Source organism: Scyliorhinus torazame, chromosome 6, assembly GCF_047496885.1.
Source record: "Scyliorhinus torazame isolate Kashiwa2021f chromosome 6, sScyTor2.1, whole genome shotgun sequence".
Classification (NCBI taxonomy): Eukaryota; Metazoa; Chordata; class Chondrichthyes; order Carcharhiniformes; family Scyliorhinidae; genus Scyliorhinus; species Scyliorhinus torazame.
The window spans coordinates 284462370-284476652 of NC_092712.1; the positions used below are offsets into that span (position 1 = coordinate 284462370).

The 14283-nt window shown below is 49.7% G+C and overlaps 1 protein-coding gene across 4 annotated transcripts in view; it reads left to right on the top strand.

Moving 5' to 3' along the window:
- Positions 1–14283, top strand: part of LOC140425471 (catenin delta-2-like) — a 1686689-nt gene that overhangs the window by 358825 nt on the left and 1313581 nt on the right. The window lies entirely within an intron of this gene.

Sequence of the window (14283 nt, forward strand, 5' to 3'; positions counted from 1 at the left end):
TGAGAAAGGAATACCATCGTTCTCGAGTCCAAGTACTGATCCCCCCCGCCTGAAAACCTCTGCCAAGAGTGCGGCCGAAGATCCGGCTCTCGGATTGGGCTTATCAGCCATGCAAGAACCCACAGAAGCCGTGACCAGTAACACAGAGTTTATTAGGTGGACAATCATACCCATTAGTGAGTGAGCGCTCGAAGAAGAAGACTAAATGGAGGAATGGGTGAGTGGGCGTGGAGCATGAGTGCGTGAGGTGGGTGAATGGTTGAGATGGGTCAGATGGTGGATAAGTGCTTGGAAGGGTGGTTAGTTGGGTGGTTGGGGGAATGGTTGGGTGGTCTGGGGATAGTGTTGTCTGGGGGGGTAGCCATATACACACTTCACTTCCCTCGCACACGCATCCCAGCCAACAAGACGACACTGGTTGTGCTGGAGCGCGCCCATCCCGCTGATGGGTTAGCTGGGGCCAGAGGGCACCTCAGGGGGTGGCCTGGTGGGACACCCATACAACCCATGGCCCTAAGTTCACAGTAGGCAGTCAGCTGCGTGTGCAGCTGCATGGCTGCCTTGCAGGCTGCGGCAATGGTGTTCCATGCCCGTCCATGCCAACCCCACAGTCCACCACCTGGCCACCTCCCGCTAATCACCTCTAGCCCTGGCAAAAGCCACCCGGCCAGCGGCACAACTGTCAGCAAACTATGGTGATGTTGGCCACTTTCCGTACCCCCTCCCTCTCCCTCAGCAGCCACGGCGCCTGTTTCACAATTTTTAAAAGCAGAAACGAACCTCGCTGCTGGGAATTCCCCCTGGTGCAGGCGGAGAATCACAGAGGCCCAGAGAATACTGGGTCAGATCCGTTAATGATATGCAAACTGCGTTTACTGTACATGCGGTGTGAAATGCATTGACGCGGCTGTCGAGGCGCCGGAGAATTGCGATTTGGCGTGAAACCCACGCCCGCCACAATTTCGGCGTCAAAACCGATTCTCCGTCAGCTCGCCCGTATGTATAACACTTGGGCGAAGGGGATCAGAGGATATGGGGAGAAGGCAGGATCAGGATATTGAACTTGATGATCAGCCATGATCATAATGAATGGCGGATCAGGCTCAAAGGGCCTCCTACTGCTCCTATTTTCTATGTTTCTGTGCGCGGGCTTGCACCACTGAAAATCTGCAATCCTGTGAATGAGGCCGGGAATCCCGGAATCGGAACCTACCCATCGAATTGAAAGGGCTCTTAAGTTGTCCCGACTGGGCAGAAAGTCCAGCCCTTTCAGTTTGTTTTTTTACTAAAATGTAAACTTGAGTTTATTTCTGCTCTAAATGTTAAACTTTCTTCAGTGAATTATTGTTGCAGAGAAGCAGGGAAACGGATAGATCAACATGTTGCAAGTGTTAAAAATTGAAATGAGGTCTCTGTACTCTCGAATTTATTCTAAGTGGATGTAGCAGCTTCCTTTTGATTTGTTGGTGCTGAAAACCCAAACAACAGTTGTTTGTGTGGAAGCGTTACTTATTTATTTCTTTGCAGTGGGTGGAAGCAATTTGATTCCTCTCGGGCAACACAACAGGAGCAGCTTGCATATTTATATTTTGAGAAAGCTAAAAATGTGTACATATATCATTTCCACTGTCTTGACTAATCTCACGCTGAAGACTGCAATCTCTGGAAGTACAGGAGTGATTTACTCCATCATTCCCAGCAGGGAATGGTCAGTTTCAAGAAACTGGCTGAAAAGTCCCTTACTTTAAATCACGAGCTACACACCCCTGATCTCCCAGGACCCACACAACCAGCTGACTCTCAGGCAAGAGGGCTGCCAACTGACCCAAGGCTGGCAGCATTGATTTCAGCCTGTGTCAGAGAACCAGCTATTCGAGGAACAAATTGCCTTCTGAATTTTCTCCATCACTCTTCAAACATCAAATACGCTGTGTTACATTTGAAGTGCCAATGTCAGGTGCTGCGGACCATATGCAAGGTGTTCATTACACCTGTGCACCTGATCTTTCTAGATTTCACATCCATAAAAATACAAAATGTATGTATCAAACATGAGGAAACTGGGTGGATAAATATGCAATGTAAGCCTGCAAGGTGTAAAATGGCCCAGTAAAAGAGATGGCGAACAGAACAAATTATGTTGAATATACTGCAATCCTGTTATAACCTGCCTACTGACGATTGGCTGGGGACTAATGACTATCCCACAATCCTATGGGAGTATGAACTTCCCCAATGAGGGGGGCGGAGAAACCCCTACTATAAATAAGCTGGCCAGTCCAGGAACCAGGAGGAAGGAGAAGGTAGCAAGGGAAGTTACTGCTACTGTTATGTATATATATTGTTATAGTAAATAAACGTTATTATTTGGTATCCTTAAAACTCGTGCTGGATTCTTCGGGGCCCTTACAAAACTGGCGACGAAGATAAAAGTGAATAGCTGTCTACACTGCTGAAGCCACCTCCCTGGATTTTTGTTGGATACAGGTTGGAAGTTGTTTTCTATTATACCATGCCTCTGTACGGACGTTTGGATGTTTTTGATGCTGCGCTGGAAAGCTGGAACCAGTACACACAACAGATGCGTTACTATTCCCGGGCAAACAATATCACTGAAAACGAGCGCCAGGTGGTCATATTGCTCACCGCCTGCGGGCCGCATACGTTTGGGGTGATTAGGAGCCTTACGTACCCAGCTGCGCCGGACACCAAAACGTTTGACGAACTTGTGAATATAGTGGGGCAACACTTTAACCCAACCTCGTCCACGATAGTCCAGCGTTACCGGTTTAATACCGCTGAGAGGACCCCTGGAGAATCCCTTGCCGATTTTTTATCCAGGCTACGCGGGATTGCGGAATACTGCGACTATAGTGAGACCTTGTCAGAAATGTTACGCGACCGTTTGGTTTGCGGTATTAACAATGCGGCCACCCAGAGAAAGTTGTTAGCGGAGCCAACATTGACTTTTCAACAGGCAATACAAATAGTCTTGTCCCGAGAGAGCGCAGAGCGAGGAGTACAGGAGCTACAGGGAATGGAAGTGCATGCCTTGGGGCGCAACCCTTTCCGCCCAAAAAGGTCCCCCCGCACTCCTGCGGTACCTTGGGCGAAGCAACGACCAGACCGACGCCAGTGGCCATCGGACATTCCTCCCCGAAGGGAGCCTTCTCCAGAGCCAATGGATGAGGAGCCATGTCCGTGTCAGACTTGTAGGCGCCGACCCCGTCGCGGACGGCGGTCCTGGGGACGCCAGAGGCGCCGTCGTTCCGACCGAAACTGGGACCAGTCCAGGGGCCGTAACTGGGACCAGCCCAGAGGCCGTACCTTCCATGTGGATGAACCTGCGGCGACCACTCCTGAGGACGTGGAGACGGAGGACGACTGCCTGCAGCTGCATTGTGTGGCAGCTCCCCGTGTGGCCCCCATTAAGGTGACAGTACGGGTCAATGGCCACCCGCTGGAGATGGAGTTGGATACTGGCGCAGCAGTCTCCGTGATCGCCCAGAGGACATTCGACCGCATCAAGCAGGGTATACAGACCCTTACATTAACTGACTCACAGGCCAGGTTGGCCACCTACACGGGGGAACCACTGGACATTGCAGGAACTACAATGACCCCTGTTGTCTATGGACGCCAGGAGGGGCGTTTCCCACTTATCGTAGTGCGTGGCCATGGGCCCAGCCTGTTGGGTCGGGACTGGTTGCGCCATTTGCGGTTGCAATGGCAGCACATCCTCCAAACAGTTTCTGGAGGGTTGACTGAGGTGCTAGGACGATACCCAGAGGTATTCCAGCCTGGTTTGGGGAAAATAAAAGGGGCCGTAGCCCGTATCCAAGTTGAACCAGGAGCCACGCCGCGCTATTTCCGGGCGCGCCCAGTGCCTTACGCTTTGCTCGAGAAGGTAGAAGGGGAGCTCACTCGTTTGGAGAGTTTGGGTATTATCAGGCCCGTCCGTTTTGCTGACTGGGCAGCACCAATTGTACCAGTAATGAAGCCAGATGCCACAGTTCGCTTGTGTGGCGACTATAAACTTACAGTGAATACAGTTTCCCGACTCGACCGATACCCAATGCCTCGCATTTTGAGAGGTTTACCACGTGTGGCTGTCTACCTAGATGACGTGTTGATTACAGGGACGTCGGAGCAAGAGCATTTGGAAAATCTGGAGGCTGTCCTTAAACGCCTTTCGGAGGCTGGAGTCCGTTTACGTCACACAAAGTGCGTATTTCAGGCAAAAGAAGTAGTCTACCTGGGTTATCGGGTGGACCGCGAGGGTCTACACCCCGTCGCAGAGAAGGTGCGTGCAATTCAACATGCCCCCACCCCGACTGACACTTCGCATCTTCGTTCTTTTCTCGGTCTCGTAAACTATTACGGGAAGTTCCTCCCCAATCTGGCAACTACGCTGGCCCCCTTACACCTGCTGCTAAAGAAAAATCACACCTGGGTTTGGGGTCAGCCGCAAGAAACCGCTTTCCGGCGGGTAAAGCAACAATTGTCATCGTCTGGGTTACTAACCCACTATGATCCGGGAAAGCCTTAGCTCGTCACATGTGATGCATCCCCGTATGGTATTGGGGCTGTCCTGTCCCACAAGATGGAGAACAGGGCCGAGCGACCAATAGCTTTCGCCTCCCGCACATTGACTGCAGCGGAGAAAAAGTACGCGCAGATCGAGAAGGAGGGCCTGGCAATGGTTTTCGCGGTGAAACGCTTCCACCAGTATGTGTACGGCCGCCATTTCACTATCGTGACTGATCATAAGCCCCTGCTGGGACTCTTCAGAGAGGATAAGCCAATACCGCCCATTGCTTCTGCACGGATCCAGCACTGGGCTTTGTTGCTTGCTGCATATGAGTATTCTCTGGAGCACAAACCAGGTACGCAGATAGCAAATGCCGACGCACTGAGCCGATTGCCTTTATCAACCGGCCCCATGTCGACCCCCACGACCGGTGAGGTGGTCGCAACCCTAAATTTTATGGACACCTTGCCTGTCACGGCATCACAGATCCGTGAGTGGACCCAGACAGAGCCAGTCCTGTCAAAGGTTCGGCACATAGTCCTGTATGGTGGGCAGCATAGACAGCTCCCAGGCGAGTTGCGGGCATTTTCCTCCAAGCTGTCAGAGTTCAGCGTGGAAGACGGCATCCTCTTGTGGGGGACGCGTGTGATTGTCCCGGAAAAAGGCCAGGAGCTGATATTATCAGACTTGCACAATGGGCATCCGGGCGTGACCAAGATGAAAATGTTGGCCCGGAGTTATGTCTGGTGGCCAGGCCTCGACACCGACATTGAGAAGGTGGCCCAAAACTGCTCCATTTGCCAGGAGCATCAGAAGCTTCCGCCGGCCGCGCCCCTACATCACTGGGAATGGCCAGGGCGGCCTTGGACACGCTTACATGCAGATTTCGCAGGCCCTTTTCAGGGATCCATGTTCCTTCTACTAATTGACGCCCAGTCCAAATGGCTGGAGGTGCATAAGATGCAGGGGACAACGTCCTGCGCAACAATTGAAAAAATGCGTTTATCATTTAGCACGCATGGCCTCCCCGAGGTGCTGGTCACGGATAATGGCACTCCATTCACGAGTGAGGAGTTTGCTAGGTTTACAAAGACGAACGGCATCCGCCATATCCGCACTGCCCCTTACCACCCGGCTTCAAATGGGTTGGCAGAGCGTGCAGTGCAAACATTCAAAAGAGGCCTAAAGAAGCAGTCTTCTGGATCAATGGACACGAGACTGGCTCGGTTTTTGTTTACGTACAGGACCACCCCCCATACAGTGACTGGGGTAGCTCCCGCAGAACTCCTAATGGGCCGGAGACTTCGCACCCGCCTTAGTATGGTCTTCCCGGACATTGGCGCAAAAGTACGCCGCACACAAGAACGGCAGGGACCGGGATTGTCTCGGCATCGTCCGATTCGGCAGTTTGCGCCCGGTGACCCAGTATTCGTGCGGAATTTTGCTGGTGGTGCCCAATGGGTTCCTGGTGTAATCTGTCGCCAAACGGGCCCTATATCGTACCAAGTGCAAGCCCAGGGTCGTCTTCAGCGAAAACATGTAGACCACGTCCGGTCCAGAAGATCATCCCCGCAAAAGATTCCCCGCCCCCGGAGCTCAGTTCAACAGCGGCAAAGACCAGAAACAAGGGAAGGTAGTCCTCCAAATCTTCCACTGGTGCCTCACTCGAAGCCTGCGCAGGTCGTGACGGGACCGAATGGGGATAGAGACGCTGACATGACGGAGGCAGCAGACTCTGACTGGTGGAGACACAGGATGAATCAGAGGTGGAATCCTCGTGTCCACAGGCTGTGGATGTACAACCGCGCCGTTCATCACGGAAGCGCCGGTCTCCGTCTCGTTATACGCCGCCTGATCCAGCGCCGCGTGCAAATGGCGTCCGGCCTGCGGCCAAAAGAGTTTGACGCCTTCCTTCGCCAGGGCCTACGGTGGATTCCTTGGACTTTGGGGGGGAGGGATGTTATAACCTGCCTACTGACGATTGGCTGGGGACTAATGACTATCCCACAATCCTATGGGAGTATGAACTTCCCCAATGAGGGGGGCGGAGAAACTCCTACTATAAATAAGCTGGCCAGTCCAGGAACCAGGAGGAAGGAGAAGGTAGCAAGGGAAGTTACTGCTACTGTTATGTATATATTATAGTAAATAAACGTTATTATTTGGTATCCTTAAAACTCGTGCTGGATTCTTCGGGGCCCTTACAAAAAATCCTTTCAGCTGTTATCACTGTCGACAAAGCGCTTAATACTGGCAATAAAAGCTGTAACAAAATAATAAACATAAGTTATAAAACTTACAGGATATTGTTTAAACTCACCCACAAAATAACAGTTTCCCTGTTCAGAATTCCCATGATTTGTGTTCCCTGTTCAAAGCTGTTTCTCGTTAATCAACCTGAGCCTGGTAGTTCCTGTACATCACTTTCAGCTGAAGGGACTCAAGAGTGTAGCAGGCTCGCCGCTCTCAGCTTCAAATCCCACAGGGACAAGGGCCTAGAACTGCAGGAAAGTTTGTAATATCTTCCAGCAAGCTTTAACAAGCCGTTCACAGTATTTTTTTCCCCATAGAATCCGTACAGTGCAGAAGGAGGCCAATCGGCCCATCAAGTCTGCACCAACCCTTTGAAAGATTACCTAACCTAGGCCCACTCCCCAGCCTCACCTGTTATCCACCTAACCTGCACATCTTTGAACTGTGGGAGGAAACCAGAGCACCCGGAGGAAATCCACACAGACATAGAACATAGAACAGAAAACGATACAGCGCAGTACAGGCCCTTCGGCCCACGATGTTGCACCGAAACAAAAGCCATCTAACCTACACTATGCCATTATCATCCATATGTTTATCCAATAAACTTTTAAATGCCCTCAATGTTGGCGAGTTCACTAATGTAGCAGGTAGGGCATTCCACGGCCTCACTACTCTTTGCGTAAAGAACCTACCTCTGACCTCTGTCCTATATCTATTACCCCTCAGTTTAAAGCTATGTCCCCTCGTGCCAGCCATTTCCATCCACGGGAGAAGGCTCTCACTGTCCACACTATCCAACCCCCTGATCATTTTGTATGCCTCAATTAAGTCTCCTCTTAACCTTCTTCTCTCCAACGAAAACAACCTCAAGTCCATCAGCCTTTCCTCATAAGATTTTCCCTCCATACCAGGCAACATCCTGGTAAATCTCCTCTGCACCCGCTCCAAAGCCTCCACGTCCTTCCTATAATGCGGTGACCAGAACTGTACGCAATACTCCAAATGCGGCCGTACCAGAGTTCTGTACAGCTGCAACATGACCTCCTGACTCCGGAACTCAATCCCTCTACCAATAAAGGCCAACACTCCATAGGCCTTCTTCACAATCCTATCAACCTGGGTGGCAACTTTCAGGGATCTATGTACATGGACACCTAGATCCCTCTGCTCATCCACACTTCCAAGAACTTTACCATTAGCCAAATATTCCGCATTCCTGTTATTCCTTCCAAAGTGAATCACCTCACACTTCTCTACATTAAACTCCATTTGCCACCTCTCAGCCCAGCTCTGCAGCTTATCTATATCCCTCTGTAACCTGCTACATCCTTCCACACTATCGACAACACCACCGACTTTAGTATCGTCTGCAAATTTACTCACCCACCCTTCTGCGCCTTCCTCTAGGTCATTGATAAAAATGACAAACAGCAACAGCCCCAGAACAGATCCTTGTGGTACTCCACTTGTAACTGAACTCCATTCTGAACATTTCCCATCAACCACCACCCTCTGTCTTCTTTCAGCTAGCCAATTTCTGATCCACATCTCTAAATCACCCTCAATCCCCAGCCTCCGTATTTTCTGCAATAGCCTACCATGGGGAACCTTATCAAACGCTTTGCTGAAATCCATATACACCACATCAACTGCTCCACCCTCGTCTACCTGTTCAGTCACCTTCTCAAAGAACTCGATAAGGTTTGTGAGGCATGACCTACCCTTCACAAAGCCATGCTGACTATCCCTGATCATATTATTCCTATCTAGATGATTATAAATCTTGTCTCTTATAATCCCCTCCAAGACTTTACCCACTACAGACGTGAGGCTCACCGGTCTATAGTTGCCGGGGTTGTCTCTGCTCCCCTTTTTGAACAAAGGGACCACATTTGCTATCCTCCAGTCCTCTGGCACTATTCCTGGAGCCAATGATGACATAAAAATCAAAGCCAAAGGTCCAGCAATCTCTTCCCGGGCCTCCCAGAGAATCCTAGGATAAATCCCATCAGGACCCGGGGACTTATCTATTTTCAGCCTGTCCCGAATTGCCAACACCTCTTCCCTACGTACCTCAATGCCATCTATTCTATTAGCCTGGGTCTCCGCATTCTCCTCCACAACATTATCTTTTTCCTGAGTGAATACTGACGAAAAATATTCATTTAGTATCTCGCCTATCTCTTCAGACTCCACACACAACTTCCCATCCCTGTCCTTGACTGGTCCTACTCTTTCCCTAGTCATTCGCTTATTCCTGACATACCTATTGAAAGCTTTTGGGTTTTCCTTGATCCTACCTGCCAAATACTTCTCATGTCCCCTCCTTGCTCATCTTAGCTCTCTCTTTAGATCCTTCCTCGCTACCTTGTAACTATCCATCGCCCCAACTGAAACTTCACACCTCATCTTCACATAGGCCTCCTTCTTCCTCTTAACAAGAGATTCCACTTCCTTGGTAAACCACGGTTCCCTCGCTCGACGCCTTCCTCCCTGCCTGACCGGTACATACTTATCAAGAACACGCAGTAGCTGATCCTTGAACAAGCTCCACTTATCCAGTGTGCCCAACACTTGCAGCCTACTTCTCCACCTTATCCCCCCCAAGTCACGTCTAATGGCATCATAATTGCCCTTCCCCCAGCTATAACTCTTGCCCTGCAGTGTATACTTATCCCTTTCCATCATTCACGTAAACGTCACCGAATTGTGGTCACTGTCCCCAAAGTGCTCTCCTACCTCCAAATCCAACACCTGGCCTGGTTCATTACCCAAAACCAAATCCAACGTGGCCTCGCCTCTTGTTGGCCTGTCAACATATTGTGTCAGGAAACCTTCCTGCACACACTGTACAAAAAACGACTCATCTAATGTACTCGAACTATATCTTTTCCAGTCAATATTTGGAAAGTTAAAGTCTCCCATAATAACTACCCTGTTACTTTCGCTCTTATCCAGGATCATCCTCGCCATCCTTTCCTCTACATCCCGAGAACTATTTGGAGGCCTATAGAAGACTCCCAACAGTGTGACCTCTCCTTTCATGTTTCTAACCTCAGCCCATACTACCTCGGAAGATGAGTCCCCATCTAGCATCCTCTCCGCCACCGTAATACTGCTCTTGACTAGCAGCGCCACACCTCCCCCTCTTTTGCCTCCTTCTCTGAGCTTACTAAAACACCTAAACCCCGGAACCTGCAACATCCATTCCTGTCCCTGCTCTATCCATGTCTCTGAAATGGCCACAACATCGAAGTCCCAGGTACCAACCCATGCTGCCAGTTCCCCTACCTTATTTCGTATACTCCTGGCATTGAAGTAGACATACTTCAGACCACCTACCTGAACACTGGCCCCCTCCTGCGACGTCAAATCTGTGCTCCTGATCTCTATACTCTCATTCTCCCTTACCCTAAAACTACAATCCAGGTTCCCATGCCCCTGCTGCATTAGTTTAAACCCCCCCAAAGAGCACTAACAAATCTCCCCCCCAGGATATTTGTGCCCCTCAGGTTCAGATGTAGACCATCCTGTCTGTAGAGGTCCCACCTTCCCCAGAAAGAGCCCCAGTTATCCAGAAGTCTGAATCCCTCCCGCCTGCACCATCCCTGTAGCCACGTGTTTAATTGCTCTCTCTCCCTATTCCTCATCTCACTATCACGTGGCACGGGCAACAACCCAGAGATAACAACTCTGTTTGTTCTAGTTCTGAGCTTCCATCCTAGCTCCCTGAAAGCCTGCCTGACATCCTTGTCCCCTTTCCTACCTATGTCGTTAGTGCCAATGTGGACCACGACTTGGGGCTGCTCCCCCTCCCCCTAAGGACCCGGAAAACACGATCCGAGACATCACGTACCCTTGCACCTGGGAGGCAACATACCAAACGTGAGTCTCTCACACTCCCACAAAATCTCCTATCTGTGCCCCTGACTATCGAGTCCCCAATTACTAATGCTCTGCTCCTCTCCCCCCTTCCCTTCTGAGCAACAGGGACAGACTCCGTGCCAGAGGCCCGTACCCCATGGCTTACCCCTGGCAAGTCCCCCCCCCCACAAGTATCCAAAGCGGTATACTTGTTTCTCAGGGGAACGACCGCAGGGGATCCCTGCATTGACTGCTTTTTCCCAGTCCCTCTTACAGTTACCCATCTATCTCCAATCTTTGGTGTAACTAATTCCCTGAAGCTGCTATCTATGACCCCCTCTGCCTCCCGAATGATCCGAAGTTCTTCCAACTCCAGCTCCAGTTCCCTAACTCGGTCTTGGAGGAGCTGGAGATGGCAGCACTTCCTGCAGGTAAAATCAGCAGGGACACTAATGGCATCCCTCACCTCAAACATCCTGCAGGAGGAACATTGCACTCCCTTCCCTGCCATCCCTCTAACTTTCTACCAAGATCTGGCTAACAACTAAATTAAATTTTTTAAAAAATAATAATAAAATATGGTACTTACCTCACACCAATGGGTTTTATTATTAGGTTAGAGGAGGAGGGCGGGTGGGAGACACTACACGTGTAGTGTCTCGGGTTTCCTCTCCACCAGAATTTATTGGTGAGGGTCTTCCCAGAAGTCCGCGGGTCGAACTTCCTGTTCCCGCCTTAAACACTAAAATAAAAAAATAAAAACAGCAAAGAGGGACCGAAAACGGGACCAGGTAAGTGTTTACCGCTGAAATTGACTAGCCTGCTCCTGTGAAGGTCTCCCAGAAATCACTAGCGCACCGCTCCCGCTGAAATCGACTGGCCTGCTCCTGCAAAGACAAGTGTTTTTAAAGGAGAGACTTACCTCCCAGAAATCACTTCCGCACTGCTCCCGCTGAAATTGACTAACCTGCTCCGCTCCTGCTGAAATCGACTGGCCTGCTCCTGCAAAGACAAGTGTTTTTAAAGGAGAGACACGGGGAGAACGTGCAACTCCACTCAGATGTTCATCCAAGGCTGGAATTGAACCCGGGTCCCTGGTGCTGTGAGGCAGCAGTGCTAGCCACTATGCCACTATGCCAGGTCTTGCAATATGTAATCCCTACCCTTCCAATAGAAAGTACCGAGAATAAAAAAATGAAAAAATAATTAAAAACAACTTGGCTTTATTGTTGCATATGACATTGGAACAAGTGTAAGCAAAAGGTTTTAATGTTCCAGAGGAAACTTATAATGTTGAAGCTACGTGTGAAATTTTCTGTGACCATGAGTGATGGAGGAAAAATGATGGCCACACTCCCCATATTTTTCCATCCATTTTAAACCCGTGTGAAAGATTGCTCTGATAGTGCAGAATATCGGACATTTCAGTATATTTATTAATCTATACTCTGCAATTGGCAGGTAGAATAAGGAGCTGAATACCATGACAACTGAGGAGAAAACAAGCAAGAGTAACACACAGGGCATTTTTATAATGCACAATTAGTTTTAAATAGGCCACCTTCACTCATTTACATCTATTCTCCCAACTCAAAAGCAACCATTGTTCAGACTAACAGTGGCAATTTCTATTTTGTTATTCAATTTTAGAGGAAGGTTCTGAATAAAAATCATAAATGTATATATTTAACTTGTTTTTGGTAATATTTAGTGTTGTTTATAGAAACTTTGGATAATGAAAGGAATCTACAAATTACATGGATTAAATTAATTTCAGTTTAATTTACTTGGTTTTAACAGTATTAAAAAATGCTCCCTAAAATGTAGCCAGTAAACATGAGTACCGGCACCGCAGAGATTTATTTATTTATAAATATAGTTGTGGTCCATCATGCTTTTTAACACCAGACTTGACTATCAATTCCAATGCACCCCCAGTTGGCGTCCCACGTTTCACCTTCCATAAACTTGAGACCAACTGAAACCCTGCTGCCCATATCCTAATTTGCTCAAAGTCTAGGAACCTCAACAACTTGGGCCCACTGACATTGGCTCCTGGTTTTATCTATAAATTACATGGATGGAGATGTGGCCTATTTAAAACTAATTGTGAATTATAAAAATGCCCTGTGTGTTACTCTTGTTTGTTTTCTCCTCAGTTGTCATGGTATTCAGCTCTCTTATTCGACCTGCCAATTGCAGAGTATAAATTAATAAATATACTGAAATGTCCGATATTCTGCACTATCTGAGCAATCTTTCACACGTGTTTTATCTACATGACCTCCCCAGTCTGCTCCAGCCACACAAGCTTCCCTCACCTTTCCACCATCCTCTCTCCCTTCACGCCATTCCTGAAAACCTATTTGATCAAGTTTTTGACACTACATAAAAAAGGTGTTTTACTTACTTATTGATCTACTCTCAGTGGTTAAAGAATAATTTGATTGTATTTCAGAAAATAACTCCCTGGGGCTCCTCCGAGGTGGCCCCCTGGGAGGCTGGAGAGGGTGCCGCCCGGGATGGGCTGGCGCCGTCGGCTGGAGGACCTGCAGGAGGATGGAACTGTGGTCAGTGGGAGGGATGGGTCAGTCAGTCAGTAAGGCAATCACGCTTGTCGTTCCCCCGGGTGGAGCTCGGAGGTTCCTCACCTCAGCCTGCATGTGGGTGACTGATCTGTCCTCGGCCTCCCAAGCCACCTCCAGGGCATGCTCCTTGAAGTTGGTGAGGATTCTTAGGTCTGGCACACCACCACCAGTCTGGGCCCTCTCCCGGCAATTATGGGAGAGATTTTCCTGTGGAGACACGGAGGGGGCATTGTTAGCCGTACGTGTGGTTCACAGTGGTGGGAGGGGGTGTGAAGGGAGGGTTGGGCAGTATTGAAGGGGGAGGGTGTGGAGGGAAAGGTGGGGTAGTGGGGTAGCATGGAGAGTTGCGGGTGGATGCTCCCGTGGGCATGGGCAGGTCTCGGGGGTTGGGGGGGGGGGGGGGGGGGGGGTTCATTGGTGTTCACTCACTCGTGTTGCACGGTGTAGGGCGTTGATCTTTTTTCGGCACTGGAGGCCAGTCCTGGTCACACTCCCGGTGCTCACTTCCGCCGCCACCTCGTCCCAGACAGCACTGGCTGCCCTATGGCTGACCCTCAGGGACTATCAGGGGAACAGGACATCCCGACTAGCCTCCACGCATTTAACAGGCTCCCCAAATCAGTGTCTCTGAATCTTGGGGCTGGTCTCCTCGGTGCCATTGTTGCGAGCTGGCTGGGGTTGGCTGAGCAAGTGCTGCTTAAGTGCTGCTCGACCTTGTTAATGGGGAGCTGCCGAGTGCGGTGCCGGCGAATCGGCTGGCGAGCCTTCATTTGCGGCAAGAGGCCTTTGGGGCTTCGTTAAGTGGCCCAATTAACATTGAATAGCGTTGCCGACCTCGTTGGGCCAAGTGCTAGGAAGCTCGCCACAATTCCCTCTCGCTACCACACTTGGTAATCTTTCCGGAGAATCGCACCCTTAATCTCTGGCCAACTGAGCAGAACCTCAAGAGACCTGGCCGTGTTTATTAATGTTCTTAGTTATTTAAATTGCTTTCTGCTCCAGTTAGTTTATGTAAATACTCACCTATTCCTCTGACTTGTACTG